The 18,064-nt window shown below is 37.0% G+C and overlaps 1 long non-coding RNA gene across 4 annotated transcripts; it reads left to right on the forward strand.

Annotated features, from left to right (window-relative positions):
- The first annotated feature begins 213 nt into the window (after nucleotides 1-213).
- Nucleotides 214-4,096, forward strand: LOC141598219 (uncharacterized). Of its 4 annotated transcripts, none has more exons than XR_012523339.1 (4): nucleotides 214-435; nucleotides 520-623; nucleotides 713-846; nucleotides 3,440-4,093. It is a non-coding gene; the product is annotated as an uncharacterized LOC141598219 (long non-coding RNA). The 4 variants fall into 4 exon arrangements; XR_012523340.1 differs by having other exon boundaries at nucleotides 216-439; nucleotides 544-623; XR_012523341.1 differs by having other exon boundaries at nucleotides 216-435; nucleotides 544-623.
- The last annotated feature ends 13,968 nt before the right edge of the window (nucleotides 4,097-18,064 follow it).

Here is an 18,064-nt window from a genome sequence, read left to right on the forward strand (position 1 = left end):
AAACCAATTAATCACCCCAAACATCATAAAAACATCATCAAAATTCACCGGAAACCGGAAACCTCAAGTTGGTGCAATTTTAGAAGAAAAGTAATATTTTAGATGTAATTTTCAAAAAAAATTTATAAGGCTGTAATTTTCAAAAAGTGATTTTTAAAAGCTGTAATCAACAATTTTCTCTCCTTTCAATTTCTTTGTTTTCTGCTTTTCCAATTCGCCTTTGGGGAGGAGCAAATCAAATCAGTTCGATGCTCTGATATGGAACAAAACTAGCCGTTATTTGTGTCGTGGCCGGCGCATGCATGTCGATTGGGGACAAAATGATTTACAACGGGGCACCGTCGATCCTCTAGCTCCTGATATGGGATGAAAGTTGTAGCCTTCATTTGAGCTGCCGGTCGGTAACCAGATAACTAATGGCGAAGCATCGTTGAAGTAGGTGCCTCCTTTTCTTTGTTGATTGATTTTGAACTTATACTCTTTAAATAATAATCTTCAAATTTTCCATCGTTGCTCAAGCTTACTATCCTGATTTGGGACAAGATCAGCGGAGGTGTGCAGGCATAGCCATCATTGGAGCCCCTGATTGGCGACTGGATGACTGCTGATGGAGCACAGTCGAAGTAAGTGCTTCCTTTTCTTTTTTGATTGATTTTGAAATTATGCCCCTTTTTATTACTCTTCGACTAAATCAAGTTGTGTGCTTGAATAGTGGACTGCATTCACATCCTTGGCTCCTGATGTGGGTTGCGCCGGTTGGCGACGGTTGACTGTTGAAGGAGCACCGTCGGATTTTGTGCTTTGTGACCGGATTTCCATTCTTGGTATCAAGCTCCGTTTCGAATAGTAAGCTTTTCCGTCTGAACTGATTTTTTAACCGCCTCTCTTCTTTGTTTTATTTCTTTACTGGTCAAGTTGTATGCTTGATAATAAGATTGAACTGATAGTTTTACTGGGACAGCGAATCAAGTAGTGTGCTTGATAATAGAACTGAACTGATAGTGCGATTGCGACATTAATGCAAATAGTATGATGCAGATGATGTGTATGCTAAAGATGATTCTAATGTTCTTACGACAACAAGTACCACACTAGCTAATTGATAATTCACCTTTTTTTTTTAAATAGACTATAGAAATATGATGTCTCCTTTACTAGCCCTGCTAAGAATAAAAAAAATGGTGCTGATGATCCGGGAAAGGGGCGGAGTATTCTGAGTTTGGATTGATATCCAGTTTCTGACCATGCTTTTAGTTCTTAAAATACTCAGCTTATCGACTTCTATTACTAACCCCGAGTAGCTATTTCTCATCTATAAGGATATAATTTGATATTTGGGAACTTCGTATTTGATACGGATAAGGATTCCTAATAGCTCTTGACTAATTAGGTGTTATGCCTATTGAACTACCTCGTTGTAAGTCCTTCCACATTTTGGTCACGGATGCCTTCTAAATGAGTGTTCACTTATGGCCGTGGTCTGAGCTAAAATCCTTCACTCTGTGTTTCATGATAGCCCCCTGTTACTTATGTCAGCCCCCTATTACTTCAGGTATTTTCCTATGTCAGTCACGCAACAGTCACATAGCTAACACACCTGTTTTCTTCTGTTGCTTTCTTCTTCTTTTTTTTCGACCTGGTATGGGTCATGACTGTGCCAAAATGTTTTCTTATTATTATTATTTTTTGCCTTGGATTTTGAGATTCAGATTATAAAATGAGTTTTGCCCTCTTTACAGTAACAACCTCTGCTAATTAACCAAAACTAATAGCATAGAAACAAAATACTTATATGACCGTATAAATTAAGTGTACATCCCCCGAAGTCTTAGATGCTAAACGAGGGTGATAAATGGAATGGAGTAGAAGGTTCTATGGTGTTAGAAGACAGTGGAGACCTGCGTGCCTCTCTCACTCACCTAAGTGAATGAAAGGATCGTCCCAAGAGGAATGGAGACAATGTAAGTGTGGATTGACTCGTCCGAGAAATGAAAAATGACTACTCTGCAATTTTTAATATAATTAAAAGTTGCATCATTGACTGGAGTTTTTTTTGTCTTTTTGAATTGAGTTTTTTTTTTTTTTTTTTTTTTTTGCTTTTTTTTTTCTGGAATTATTTTTGTCTTGTGAATCTTCGGGATTTTTGACAGTGGATCATAAATTGCACTTTGGTTTTTTTTTTCTTATGAAATTTTGAGACTTTTGTCACTGGCTTTGATTGCAAATTTGACTGGAATTTTCGTCGACTTATGAGAGTCTTCGGTGTGAGTATTTTTGAGCTTGTATTGGAATTAGACTCACATCTTAAGTTCGTTCTAAAGGGCTAGCGGTCACCTCTACGTTTTAAGGACATGGAGTGTGCGCTCCCGTGTTTTATTTGATATGTTTGGACACGGGTGTACTAAGAATCTGGTTTGAACATTTTTGAGCTAGTTTTCTAGCACCAATGAGAATGGATGGCAATATTTGGCGAAATGGCCGATCATATGAGGTTGTGCTCATCTAGTAATTATTTGAGATATGGGAAATTGATAAATTTGGTATATAGAGAGTTTTGCTCACTTAAACTAGTAGTCACATGAAGTATGGAAAATTAATGAATCAAGTAGAAAGATGAAATCTCCAAACCTATAGGTCACCTAGTTAGAGACACGGCGATCAAGGAATTATCACACCACAGAGATGGAAAAGATGGTCTAGTGCACGCCCTCGTTTAGGCTGACTCTAAGACGTCGACTGATCTACACTAAAAAGATACGACCTAAAGTATTTCAAGTCTATTCTACTAGTTAAGGGTAAAAGGTAGAACAAATGACTAATAAAAATGGCATATGCTCTTTGTTTCATTTTTTAATGCACTCAAAAAGGACTAGGATGGTCCTATATTTGGCGAAAGCTCGACAAAATTCCTATGAATTCCTATGACTGTGTCACTACGTCTTACATACGACAAAGTAATTATGACCTTTTTAGTGTAATTGACTAAAGCTCAGTAGATCTTTCTTCCCTTAACTCAATATGGCTAGACAATATGTACTCAATAGGTATAACTTTTTTTTTTTTGATTCTAGCATTTTCTGTGATAGTACCGTATTTTGAGGGAGTAATTTGGTAGTGGTTTTGACTTTCTTTTTTCTTTTATATAATTTAACGAGGACTAGGATGGTCCTAGTTTAAGCAAATTTTGATGGAAACTACATGTGAGTTAGGGCTATTGTCTAGTCTTTCTGTACCCTTCTTTTGTTACCAAGCTAGAGTGGCTATTAAAATTAGGGTCTCGTTTACTCCCCCCTATCCCGGATCATGACATCGTAGCTTTTAGAAAAGGAATTATTTCTTTTACAACAGGACAAGAATGGAGTAAGTGAATGCACATGTACAACTGCTTATATGAGATCTGAATGTAAATGCCTAATAAACCCCTTTTTTATATGATCAGGTACTACTGATGTACTGGACTGGGGTCATGCAGAGATCGACACTATGCGCAAGTGCTGACAGAAAATCGTGCCACTGCCTAGATATGAGTTCTAAGTGTATATACTCTATACGAGGCAAATGTCAAACCACCTATAAGTCCATAAATCATGTTCACTAATCCCTAAGTGATGCATACAAGATGTAATGAAGGTATAATTGAACTTGATTTTTTACATAATGCTAGACTTGCTACTGGCGAAAAGACAGACGGAGAGACTCAGATGTGATAACGATACATGCAATGACTTATGGAAGAAGGGTCACCTAAGACGGAAGTGCTGAGTACTAAATTTTTTTTGTGTGACTGACGAAACAAACTGAACTTTGTATTATTTTTTTTTCTCTTTTTTTTTTGGAGTGTGCAGGACCGATGGACAAAATGACGGACTGAGAACGAAACTGACGCATGTAATTGCAAATGCATGCATAGGCTAATTTATGGCTGTATGTGAGTGGACAATGCATACTAGCTATCCCTGTTAACACACGTCTTGAACAAATTCTATTTATCATATTTTTTTTTTTGGGTTAATTTATTACGAGTAAGATCATGTCAATAATTATCAACAAACAGGACACATAATATAGCCTAACAAAGGTTCTACGGGATCTATGGTTAGGTTTGTGGGTAGGAAATCGAAAGACTCACAACATTAAAATACCCGAGAAAGATCTCTCTCGCTTTTGTCTCCCCGGTCATATACCAGGGACGAGTTGCCAAAACGCGACATCATGAGGTGGAAAATACATGTAAGGCCTAGTCGGTCGAATGAACCTTCTAAGTATACAACATAATTTCCGAGGGTAAATTAGGGTAGCTTAAATGACGTTATATTGGCTAACGGGGAGCCTACGCCTTTTTTGTCTTGTAAAAAAAAACGAAACGTGATGATAAGAAGAGACAAAACAAAAGGGTTGGAACACAAACAAGAATATGCGTAAAAATCAACATGAGTGATATTCCACATATATATGACAGAATGGTAAAACAATTTCAATTTTGCTAGCATGAGACACACGTAACAAGAATATAGTCCAATTTAGAGGAATTACTAGGAAAATCATGATGCGGATTGCTTACCTGATTTGCACTAAATTTAAGTCCTGCCGCTAACCAACATGTGCTCAAAAACAGAGTTAGTCAAATAAATAATATTACAATTAAATTTCGAGTCTTACCCTCTTAAAAAGTCCCCAGCAGAGTCGCCACTGTGAGATCCCTGAAAAAATCTCCTTTTTTCGAAATATGTAATAGTATGGAGTCGTCAGTAGGTTTTATAAAAAACATACAAAAATAAATTTAACGGAAAGGCCCCTTTTGATCCCTGGGATGGAGACTGATCCGTCACTCCGGTCTGAACCAAAGATTGCGGATTCGGGGGTAAAGGTACGATCAGGGAAGGTGTTAGGCACCCGGATCGCCCATCAAACTGACGGCCTCTACTATCTATTTGTAATATTATATATTTGACGATTTTAATAAAAGAAAAGGTTAATTATACAATTTTATACATAAGACGATATAAATCTGAGACAAGGACAAATTAACTTGGTTAGTAAATACAATAAAATAGACAAAATAAATAAAAGACAAAAGAAAAGAATTAAAGAGAAAAAGAAAGAGTAAAGAAAAACTTATTTGATGTCGGTACCCTCAGGCCTATCTGGATGTTTGACTATTAATGAATTTCGACTTTTTCGTTAATTATTGGCTCTTATGCGCTTATATGAAATTGGGACAATTTATTGTATGTGGTTTGATCTGAGACGATTTATTTGTAGTTTGATTTGGGAACAGAAATAGTATATTTGAGACGGTATAAGAGTATTGAATATGTGGTCTGATCTTGTATTGATATTTGGTGTCGCTGGTTTGTGTTTGTCTCGCTCTGCCTCCCTCCGCATGCGCATGTGCATGAAAGGTATATATAGTAATTCTTGTTTGAGTTTGACAAAATTTGGGAATCAGAGAAGATAGATTTCTAGGCCGAAAATTGTTATCTTACACGATTGTATTAAGACGCATCACACTTTCACTAATATTCTATCTTTAAGCGTCTCTTAATTAGGAGCAACAACAACAAAGCCCAACCTAATACACCATTTTACGTACTTTGTCTACATGTGATTTTGGGCGTTTAATGATAAGCTGCACTATTTAATTAGGCCTATAATGGGCGTGGTCCGTAGGTCAATTTTATGGAGAAATAAGGTGGGCTTTATATATAAAGATTAGTCGGACAAAGGAGATAATGGCCTTTTTTATGGTTTTATGTCATTTTGAATAACTTCTCGAAAAAATAAGCGTAAAGAGCCTTTAATTATAACATTATCAATTTTCATTTAGTCATTTAGTTTTAGCCTCATCATCGGGTACCCATAAGGCTAGGTAGACAACTTTGAGGTGTCTACAGACCGCAACTATAAGGATGGTTTAGCTTAATTTTATGAAGCCGTTTCGAACAATTTGAAAGGTTCTTCTAGTATTGCATGTCCTTGTGAAAGATGTGGTAATATTAGCTATATGGCTTTTCCGGACGTTAAAATACACCTAGAAAAGTGGAGATTTAGTCGATCCTATACACGTTGGATTTTTCATGGGGAACCATTAGAGGACGAGAATAGCTCTGAAGAAGATAATGTTGAGGTACACGAAAGGCTAACTGATGATCCTGAGTTTGCCGATTTTTTTGAGTTGGAAGAGTTGGAAGCAGAGAAGTTGAATGTTGGGTCTATAGATAATGAAGAGAATGATGATGAGTCGAATGCTTTTGAAGATGTAGGTGATGAGACTATTAATTGGGATGACCTTAACAACATGTATGAGAAGTTGTGTGAGTCTGAAGCACCTCTGTATCCTGGTTGTAAGTTTACAAAAATGTCGGCTGTGGTGAAGTTGTATAATATCAAGGGGGCAAATGGGGTGAGTGACACGTGTTTCACTAGTTTTTTAGCCTTGATAAAGGAGTTGCTTCCAGATGGTAATGTTCTACCTGTTAAAACATACGAGGCGAAAAAACTAATAAGAGGAGTGAGTATGAAATATGAGAAAATACATGCATGTCCAAATGATTGCATAGTGTATCGGAAATTATATCAAAACTTAACCAATTGCCCTAAATGTTTGGAGTGGCGTTATAAGGATAAGGAAGGGATCCCGGCTAAGGTGTTGTGGTATTTTCCAGTGATACCAAGATTCATAAGGATTTATGTGAATCCCGATGATTCAAAAATGTTAACTTGGCATGAAACAGGAAGAATAAATGATGGAAAGCTAAGACACCCGGCAGATGGTATGCAATGAAAATCGTTCGACGCTAAGTATCCTGAGTTCGGCAATGAACCTAGAAACTTACGTCTAGCGCTATCCACTGATGGAATGAACCCACACGGAAACATGAGTAGCCAACATAGTACTTGGCCAGTAGTGGTGGCTATTTAAAACTAACCTCCATATATGTGCATGAAAAGAAAGTATTTAATGTTGTCGTTGTTAATTTCTGGCCCTAAACAACCTGGAAATGATATAGATGTCTATTTGGAACCTCTTCTAGATGATTTGCGAATGTTGTGGGATAGTGGGATAGAAGTATTTGATGCATATAAGAACGAAACTTTCAATTTGAGAGCGATGTTATTGTGTACAATATCTGACTATCCGGCTTATGGCGACCTTTCTGGGCACAAAGTTCATGGGAAAGTGGCTTGTCCATTGTGTGGGGAGGATATCGAGTCTGAATACTTGAAGTGTTCTCCTAAGTATGTGTATATGGGAAATAAGAGGTCTTGTATCATGACCATTGTTATCGCAAGATGCAGAAAGCATTCAATAGAAGACAAGAACTTCGTCAACCTCCTAGATATTTGAGTAGGCATGAAGTTTATCAGAAAGTAAAGCATATTGAGATAGATTATGGAAAAAAAAGCGGCTCTAAATTGTCTACTCGTGGGTATAAAAAAAGATCCATATTTTTTGATAAATTTCCATATTGGCCTGACCTGGACGTCAGGCATTGCCTCGATTTCATGCACATTGAGGAAAATGTTTGTGATAATATTATCAATACCCTTCTGAATGTTCCTGGTAAAACAAAGGATAACGCCACAGCTAGGGAAGATATGAAAATGATGGGTATTAGGCTAGAGTTGGCACCACAGAAGAGAGGTAATCGTACATTTTTACTGCCAGCAGCTTATACCCTTTCACGGAATGAAAAAAAAGAGTTATGTGCATGCTTGAATAGATTAAAGTGCCACATGGTTATTCGTCAAACATCAAAAGCCTAGTGTCGATGCAAGACCTAAAACGCACCGGGTTAAAGTCACATGATTGTCACACTTTGATGCAACAATTACTACCTGTGGCTATTCGTTCCATTTTACCTGAAAAGGTAAGATATGCTATAACTAGATTATGTCTCTTCTTCCAGTCCATTGCGAGAAAGTCATCGATCCGATGACGCGGATTCATTGCAGGACCTCGTTGTAACCTCTCTTTGTCAGTTGGAAATGTATTTTCCACCCTCTTTCTTCACTATCATGATTCATCTGACCATTCACTTGGTTAGGGAGATTTTGTACCTTGGGCCCGTGTACTTGAGATACCAGTATCCTTTCGTAAGATCGATGAAAGTCTACAAGGACTATACATCTAATAGGTATCGTCCGGAAGGTTGTATTGTTGAACGCGCTATTTTAGACGAATCTCTTTCATATTGTTACGCGCATCTCTCCCCTGAGGAGGTTATTGGCGCTCCTAAGAATCGTCATAGTGACTGGATGACCGGAAAAGGTATTAGGGGCCGGTTTGAAAAAAATGTGACATGTGAAATGTTGCATTTAGCACATACGTATGTGCTAAACAACGAAGATGAGGTGCAACCTTATATTCAACAACACAAAGATGAGCTCTAATACGATCACCCAAACAAGACTGAGAAGTGGATTGCAAACTAGCATACGAAGACGTTTGCAGAGTTGTTTAGGAATATTGTCTTAGAGTGTACGAATCAAACTGGTGATGACATCTCTCCTAGGTTACTACGTCTTGGTTTAGGTCCAAATGCCAGGGTCACCTTTAGTTAGATTTTGCCATTAATGGATATACTTTTTACACCCGCGAGCAAGATGAGTTGAGCACAATGCAAAATAGTGGTGTGAGTTCTGAATTTGAAGCAATGCACTTTGCTACTTCAAAAGATAAAAAGCCTATTTGGGAAAAATGCCTTTATTATGGTGTTATTCAAGAAATATTGGTACTAGATTACATTGATTTCACAATGGCTTTGTTTCGATGTATCTGGGTTGATAACAACATTCATTGTGTCTGAAAGGATAAGATGGGATTTACGTTGGTCAATCTGGGTAAGGTTGGCAATAATAAGGATTATCCTTTCATAATGGCATCCCAAGCTAAACAAGTGTTCTATGTCACCGATCCTATGGATAAGAAGTGGTCATTGTCTTGTCTATAAGGAGTAGAAGGAGTAGTCCATCCGATAATGGTGATGATGATTAGGATGTCGTTTTTGAGGGAATGGATCACTCTACCACTGTATCTTATTTGGACGATGTTGACACTGATCATGAGGATACTGAAAGCATCTATATGCGTGATGACCATGGTGAAGGTATTAGGGTTAACGAAGAAACTATGGCATCCAAGAAACGTCCCCGATCCTGAGATTGTCCAGAATATAAGTTATTACTTCCTCCGTTCTCATATGATCTACCCACTGTATCTTATAATGAAATAGTAGCTGGTGTTGTCTTATTTTCTTGATCTTATTATTAGATGTGGATGCTGGTGTTGAAATTGCTGAATAATGTTGCCGTATATGTTGCTTCTGCTGTTACAGTATGTATTGTTACAGGTTTGGTGTAATGGAATTACAGAAATTTTTTTTTTTTAAAAAAAATGGTTCAACAATAACAACGGTTATATTTAAATTACCCGTTATTATTACTTTCAACAACGGTTATATTTACATCACCCGCTGTTATTACTATCAACAACGGTTATAGTTACATCACCCGTTGTTATTACTTTCCACAACGGGTGTAGTACCCCTACCTGTTGTCATTGATTTTTTAGACATATTTCATTTTGGCGCAAATTTGGTGAAAATATATTACAACGGGTATATTTTAATAAGTTTTGACAACGGTTGACTTTTATTGACCCATTGTTATTAACATATAACAACGGTTTTGTTTTGAGGACCCGTTGTCAATAGTTTGTCTTAATAAAAAACTAATTTACAAACACATACAGCATACCACACAAACACACACAACACCAGTTCAACCGTTGGTATCCTGAGTTTATAATTCTCTCTCCCCCGCTTTCTACATTCTCGTTGCCGGCCGTCGCCCAGTTTCCGACGCCCAGATTCCGTTGCATTCCCTTATCATCCTGCTCGTTATCATCATCATCAGGTATGTTCACTTTAATTTTATGTTTCGTCATTAGGGTTTTAAGACGATCATCTTTTTTCTTTTTCATGCATCTGTTTGTTTTTCGTCTTCTTTGTTATCTTTATCATCCCGCATCATCTACTTCACTCCTCTTATTAGGGTTTAGGATTTTAGAACCTCAATCTGTTGTTTTAAAATTTCATTCCTCTTTAGGGTTTTAGATAATACTATGCATGACGTTGTTAAGTTGTTCATTTACTATTTCATTCATATTTGGGTTTTAGGATTATCATGTGTGAAAAACAGAAAAGAAGTCAAAAGAATAATAAGCGTGGGGATGATAATAAGCCTGGTGAGAGGGGTGCTACGAAGTGCCCGCAAGCCCTTGCAGCTATAGCCGCTAAAGAGCCGCTTGAAATAACATGGAGCTCGAAGGGTTTCCCTACTGGTCCAAATGCGGGTTTTTTATCCAGTTGGATTGGATGTTGCACAAGACAGTTTGTGCCTATCCATTTAGATGAAATTAGTAATTTGAATCCGAAATTGAGGAAGTTATACTTAGCTCGTGTAAAGGAAGCCTTTGATATTGCCGATGAATGCCATGATAAGTATTTAATGCATAAGGCAGGGGATGCCCTAAGGCAGTGGAAGTGTGACGTTGCTAGGGATTGGTTGGATGTGGACAAGGCAACGGGGGAGATGCATAAGAAACCACTGGGAGACAATAAGTGTCCCACCATCAGTCAGGAGCAATGGGATCTTTTCAAAGAGATGAGAACTAGTGAGAAGTTTCAGGTTAAATATCCTCGCCTTTTAACGATTTACCTATCATTTTTTTAGTTAATGAGTTCTTTATATAATCTTTTTATTATCTAATATACTTGTTCTTTTTTATAAATATTTTAAGGCCGTTAGCAGAAGAAATCGTGCTTACATTTCATGCAAGAAGGGGATATGGTATGGTTCTCGAGGCGGTTACATAAAGATAGAAGAGAACCTCGTAAGTAGCATGCATTCCCCTGTGAGACTTGATTTTTTTAATCACACTTGGACTTGATACACATTTACATGTATAACTGTTACTATGTTAATGTGTAGGTGGCAAAGGGAGTGACCAACTTGGATCGGCATGTAACTTATAAAGAAGGGCACACACCTAAAGGATCCCGGTCGCGTGACAAATATGATGAGGAAGTGTTGGCCAACATAGTAAGCATTATTTTATTAAGACGAGTTCATTACTAACTTTATTTTTTAGTCACAAATATAATTTATAGTTTATTTAATATATTATAGGACAACATATTGAAGGAGGTAGAAGAAGGTAAATTCACTCCCAATGGTCGTGATGACGTTCTTGCTAGAGCGATCGGCCGACCCGAACATCCAGGTCGATTGAGGGGGCGTCCCGTTACAGGTTGGAGTAAAGAAATATTATGGGACAACTGCCCCGAAAAAGAAGAAAAGGAAGACTAAGGCTGAGAAGGCTGACATGATACCATTTATTCTATTATTTTCATTTAAGTTCAATTCACATGTTATTGTTGGGATAAAAATTGCCGAAACATTAAATTCTTGGCACGCAGCTTCAGTTAATGGCATCCGTACTACTAAAGTTGAATGCTGGAGGCAAGCTTTCCGAAGAAGAAGTGAGTATGATGGAGGATGTCGTTTATAAAGGGGGTAATAAGGTACAACAGATTGGTCAAGAGGCCGAGAACACTACTACCTTGGCAATACATGAGAAGGAAGTATCGGTCAACGAGATTCAGAAAGATCAGGTACCTAATGCTTCTGAAGTTGTAACAACTAAAGTCGATCAGGTACCTAATACTTCCTTATTTTTCTTTTCTTTTTTTTTTGGGTAAGATCAGGGGGTGTGTTCCCTGCCAGCTCTAATGCTATAACTTCTGACATCGTGCCATTGGTTAATTTTATTACGTAAATAATGGGTATGAAAAGGAGATGCAACTTGAGAAGACGGTTGATGGAAAACAGCATACATCCCTTTCAAGTCAGTTCGCTATTTTCAGTAAGGTATGCATGAAGTGTTTAATTAGTTAAATTTATATGAATTCTATTAAATTTTGGGATATAATAATGTATGTGTATTCTTCAGGCCGTAAACAAGAGGCCAGTTATTCTTGTTGACCCTAAATTCGATAAACCATATGTATGTGTTGGCCGGGCTCTCGTAGAAATGCCCACCAAATCAGCAACGGAAACTGTAGTGGTTGTTCATGCCGAAAAACTTTTTCCGAATCATAGAAAAGTGGAGATAACCGAAGTCTTTCCAGGCCATGAAAACTTTCAACTGCCTGTCCCAGTTCGTGAAGACATTACCATACTGGGAGATGCGGTTGGAAGTTTCATCCAATGTCCTGAGTCTCACATCTTCTTGGCTCGTTCGTCTCCGCCTCAGCCGAAAGCAGTTGGAGTTACAAGAAATACCTTTATATATATGTTAAATTTTTAATTGTTGAATGTTTTTATATGTGAAATTTATATATTAATTTTTTTTTTGTAGGGAACCAAAAAGCCGGCTAAGACGGATAAGCCTAAGTCCACAGACATGCCAACTACCTCGTCGAGACAACATATTGAGGAGGTATTTAATTAACTTCTCCATTTTTTTGAAAACCTCTCTTTATTTATATTTTTTCTGTATTTCTAAAAAGCATGGAAATTTTTTGTAGGGAACAAAAAAGCCGGCTAAGGCAGATAAGCCTAAGTCCCCGGACATGCCAACTACCTCATCCAGACAACAACTTGATGAGGTATTTAATTAACTTCTCCATTTTTTTTAAAAACCTCCCTTTATTTATATTTTTTCTGTATTTCTAAAAAGAATGGAAATTTTGTGTAGGGGACAAAAGAGACGGGTAAGTCTAAGTCCCCAGGCATACCTGCTACTACTACCTCATCATTGAAAGAGCAGGTTGATGAGGTATTTAGTTAAGTACTCTTTTATTTTTATTACTCCAACTAGCTAGCTAGGATATGTTACCTTTGGATTTTTTATTATTTTAATTATCTACATGTGTAGGCTGGTGGTAGTAGCACAAAATCAAAGAATCATTATTTCCCCGAACTGAAAGATGTTAGGAGTTTAAACTCCACAACATATTCTAGGAATGATTACATGCTAAAAGTAAGAACGGTGACGATGAGGAAACTGCATGAGGAAGCTTGCGATCGCATAGAAAACGAGCAATTGATAATTATTCCGCTCGAGGAGAATATTCTAGGGGTTGAGCGCGAAGCAATTATGTCATGGGATATGCTAGCCATTTGGGCTGGCCTAGACGATATTGATGTCCAACACCTATTTGTTTGGATGAAGTAAGTTTCTTAATAAATAATTTCATATTCTAATATTCTGACTACTAGATAGTGTTTTAAATACCGGAATTAATACCGTAATAATGTAGGATATTGAAATTGAGAGTGATCCCGGAGAACAAGATTCCAAGTGATCAATACGGATTCCTGTGCCCCTATGTTTTATCTATGTTTATCTCCGGTTTTTTCGTTCGAAGATCGGGTAGATTATATTGCTCAGCAATTGGCGACAAACAAGAAGCTGGTTTTTGCCCCTTATAATGAAAAAGGGTAATAAAGTAATTAATATTATGTTTGCCCTACAATTGCATTTTCATAACTAATATATGTACTTGTTAATAATGATGATGTCTCTTGATGTAGGACTCATTGGGTGCTAGCAGCCATCATGCCGACGAAGAAGAAAGTATTTTGGTTGGACTCTATACATAATCCACCAAGCGAGACTTTTAAGCGCTTGACTATTAAGTAAGTTTATAATACTGATTTATTTATAATAACATTTTCAATTTTTATTTATAGCAAAAACCTCATTTTTGCCCCTAAAAAAATGAGTTTCTGCCTCCTTTTTTTAAAAAAAAGGGCCTTTGAGAAGAAAAGAGCTAACGAGCAGGATCAACCCACGAAAGATTCTGATGATGGCCCTACTTTTATTACGATAACAGGGGTACGTGCTCACATACAATACCTTAAGTGAAAAAATCTGTGTTTAATACTAATACAATACCTACAGTTCAAGATTCTGATGTGAGCCTTCTCTCGTCTCTTTGTTTTTATGTAATAATAGGTCGCTCGCCAGCCGGATATCATACAATGTGGATACTACGTTTGTCGGTTCATGTTGGAGATTATTACGCGAAGACATATCCTTATTCCAGAAAAGGTTGGTAATTTAATAATGTGTTTATTACTTTTTTTAAATTAGAGCTGATGTTGTCTTGCTTGCTGCTATACCATGATGTTGCTATGCAGTATTTGATGTTGTTACAATAATGTCTTGTCTTTGTTTTTTCCGCAGTATGTAATCAACCCGTCACAAGAGCTTCAGCAGTACAAATGTTTACATATAGACGAGGTAAGGGACATGTTGGGCAAATACGTCTTAGAACATAGCAATGTTGTAGGCTAAATGCATGATACTCAAAGCTTAGATCAGCTTATTAGTAAATTTTTTGTTGAAGTTAGGGAATGATTAGTTCATGTAAATTTAACTCCTAGTAAGTATATATATATATATATATATATATATATATATATGATGTTGCTGTTGTGGTTGAATTGAATCTATTGAGTTCTGATGAACCCAGCTGTGATTTGTGTTGGTGCTGATATATGGTGCTGTTGATATATGTAGGTTTTTGAATGGCATAAAACAAATTTAATTTTTAAAAACATTAGGAGTTCGTAATAAAAACGGTTACTAAAAAAAAACCTGTTGTAAATACCCTTCACAAATACCCGCCATAATATTCTACAACAGGTTTTAAAATAGGAACCGTTGTAAATACCTTTCACAAATACCCGCGCATAATATTCAACAACAGGTTTTAAACGAAGAACCGTTGTTAAAAGTCTTCACAATTTTGGTGGGAAAGTTACAACAACGGGTTTTAAAAGAAGAACCGTTGTTACTACAAATTTCAACAACGGGTATTTAGCATATACCCGTTGTTAAAAGTATTCACAATTTTGGAGGGAAAGTTACAACAACGGTTATTCATATGACAACCGTTGTTATATTATTCCCACCAAATTTTTGAAACACTTTCCACAACGGCTTACACGCAACAACAACGGCTTTTAACCGTGGTGAATACTTTCCACAACGGTTTAAGTAAATAACCTAACCCTTGTAAATACCTTTTACAACAGCCGCTTTAACAACGTCCGCCTTTTCTTTTTACAACGGTTTTTACCCGTTGTTACAGACTGTAACTATAGTAGTGGATGCAAGTAACAACGCCGTTGGAGCGGTTCTTGGCCAAATGGTGGGAAAGGCTTTGCATGATATCTATTGCATAAGTAAGACTCTTGATGCCGCCAAAGTGAACTATGACACCACGGAGAAGGAACTTCTCGCCATTGTCTACGCATTGAACAAATTCCGTTCCTATTTGCTTGGATTAAAAGTGATTGTTTTCTCAGCCACCGTGCTCTTGATATCTCTTAATAAAGAAAGAAACAAAACCAAGATTGTTGAGGTGGATTTTGCTACTCCTAGATTTGATTTGGAGATTAGGGATAAGAAGGGAGCCGAGAATGTAGTGTAGGAAATAATCTGTATACTTCCCTTATTATTAAGGATTATAACGAAATTTATAATGATGAAAACTAGTCATAAAATAAATTGCATAAACAAAAGTATTGAATGAAGAAACAACCTTCGGTCCTAGCAAAATCGGCCTAAGAACAATATCGCAATGATATTCACCTATCAGTTGCACCCAAGATGATGTGAGATATGCCCTTGCTTCTTACTAGAATCGATCCCTAAATTTTCTGTAAATTTTTTAGGTTTTTGTTGTGTTTTTCTTTGATGAGAGAAGGCTAGGTCAAAAGAGAATTAGGGTACAAAATGAATCCTCTTTTCCCTTTATAAAGCCGAAAATAAGAGAAGAAAAGAGGGATATTTCTTTTCCCTTTTACACGGTTTGACCGAGAGGTCCAAATCACAAATAAGGTGAAAAATCTCCTTATTTTAAGTTGTTACCTCAAATGTATAATAATGTCTCTTATTATAAATTGTCATTTATTTTATTCCGTATTAATAAGTCTTCATACAACAGCTTGCAGTCGATATATTAATGTCGGTCTGTAATAATTTATAATGACAATATTGTATAATATATACGTCAACTATAAATATCGCATATTTATAATTAGCTAATTAAATATAACCGATTACATTTAATTACGAATTAACATATTAATTCGTCCAAACTTAACATTATATACATTAATTAAATATAACATATTATATTCAATTTACGAATTGACAGTTAATTCGTCTCATCTAATATTATTTAATCGGCATTAAATAATCGTCTCATCAACACGTTGACTAACTGTTTAGTCATATAAGGCATCAATGTGATTACATTTCCATAACCACATCTCTCAAACACATCCTGTAGGTGTGACTTTTAGGGACCAGTTGATCACCGCCATCTGTATGACAATAACGTCAAACTTTATAGCAAGCCAACCGTTATTAGGTAATCGTTAATCAACTGATAAAATACGAAGCATACCCTTGTGAACCTATAAGAGATTTATAAATGTTATCACACTAATTTGTGGAGGACACAAGCTCCAATATGTAGTAGCGGATCACTTATCAAGAGTTCGATTCCATGATGAGGAGGGAGAGACACCCATCAATGACTCTTTCCCCGATGATATTTTGATGGCCATCCATTCACAACTCGAGAGACACTCAACACCATGGTTCGCCGACTATGCAAATTACATTGTGGGAGGAGTTCTTCCCCCAAACTTGAACTACAATCAAAGAAAGATATTCTTGTTTGAAGTGAATAGATACTTTTGGGATGATCCCAACCTATACAAGGAATGTAGCGATGTACTTTACCGAAAATGTGTTCCCCAATGGGAAGTCCAAGGTGTTTTAGAAAGATGCCATTCATCACCATATGGAGGACATCATGGAGCACGAAGAACAATTGCTAAAGTCCTACAATCAAGCTTCTTTTGGCCTACCCAGTTTGAAGATGCTAGAGAATTTATTCTCCATTGTGATCTTTGCCAAAGAACCAGAAACATTTCTTGGAAAAATGAGATGCCACAACGAGGAATATTGGAGGTAGAAATTTTCGACGGTTGGGGAATTGACTACCAAGGACCATTCGTGTCATCTCAAGGGACCAAGTACATTTTAGTAGTTGTCGATTATGTATTAATGTGGGTAGAAGCAGTTGCTACCCCAACCGATGACGGAAAAATGGTTACTAAGCTCCTCACGAAAGTGATCTTTCCAAGATTCGGAGTCCCTAGAGCAATTATTAGTAATGGAGGGACACACTTCCATAAAAAGAAGCTCACATCTCTTTTGAAAAAGTATGGTGTTCAACATATAACCGGCTTGGGGTACCATCCTCAAACAAGTGGTCAAGTTGAAGTCTCTAATATAGAGATCAAGCAAATTCTTGAGAAGGTAGTTAACAAGACTCGTAAGGATTGAAGCATGAAGCTTGATGATACTCTTTGGGCTTATTGGACGGCCTATAAGACTTTCATAGAAGCCTCTCCTTACAAGCTATTCTATGGAAAGACATGTCATTTGCCAATTGAGATGGAGTATAAAGCCTTTTGGGCAATCAAGGCTCTCAACCTTGACCTCAAGATAAGTGGAGAGAAGATGATCTTGCAAATTAAAGAGTTGGAGGAATTCCAACTACACTGTAACGGAAATGAAAAGATCTACAAGGAAAGAACCAAATTGCTTCATGAAAAGAGGATTAGGCAAAAGGCCTTGCACAAAGGAGAAAAAGTCCTCTTATTCAACTCACGATATCGACATTTCCACGGGAAGTTAAATTCAAGATGGATGGGTCCCTATGTAATAACCGAAATGGGAAAGTATGGAGACTTTGAGAAAAAGTCGGAGGATGGAAACAAATTCAAGGTCAGCGGTCAAAGATTGAAACCTTACTATGAAGGAACATTCATAGGAGAAGTAGAGTTCACCCGCCTCGAACCTCTCCCACCATGATGAAACCATCAAATGAGAGAGTTTGGTGGAGTCCTCCCTAAACCACCACTTGTAAATATACTAACCCTTCTTACTTGTATTTTATTGCATTTG

Source organism: Silene latifolia, chromosome 9 (assembly GCF_048544455.1).
Source record: "Silene latifolia isolate original U9 population chromosome 9, ASM4854445v1, whole genome shotgun sequence".
Taxonomy (NCBI): domain Eukaryota; kingdom Viridiplantae; phylum Streptophyta; class Magnoliopsida; order Caryophyllales; family Caryophyllaceae; genus Silene; species Silene latifolia.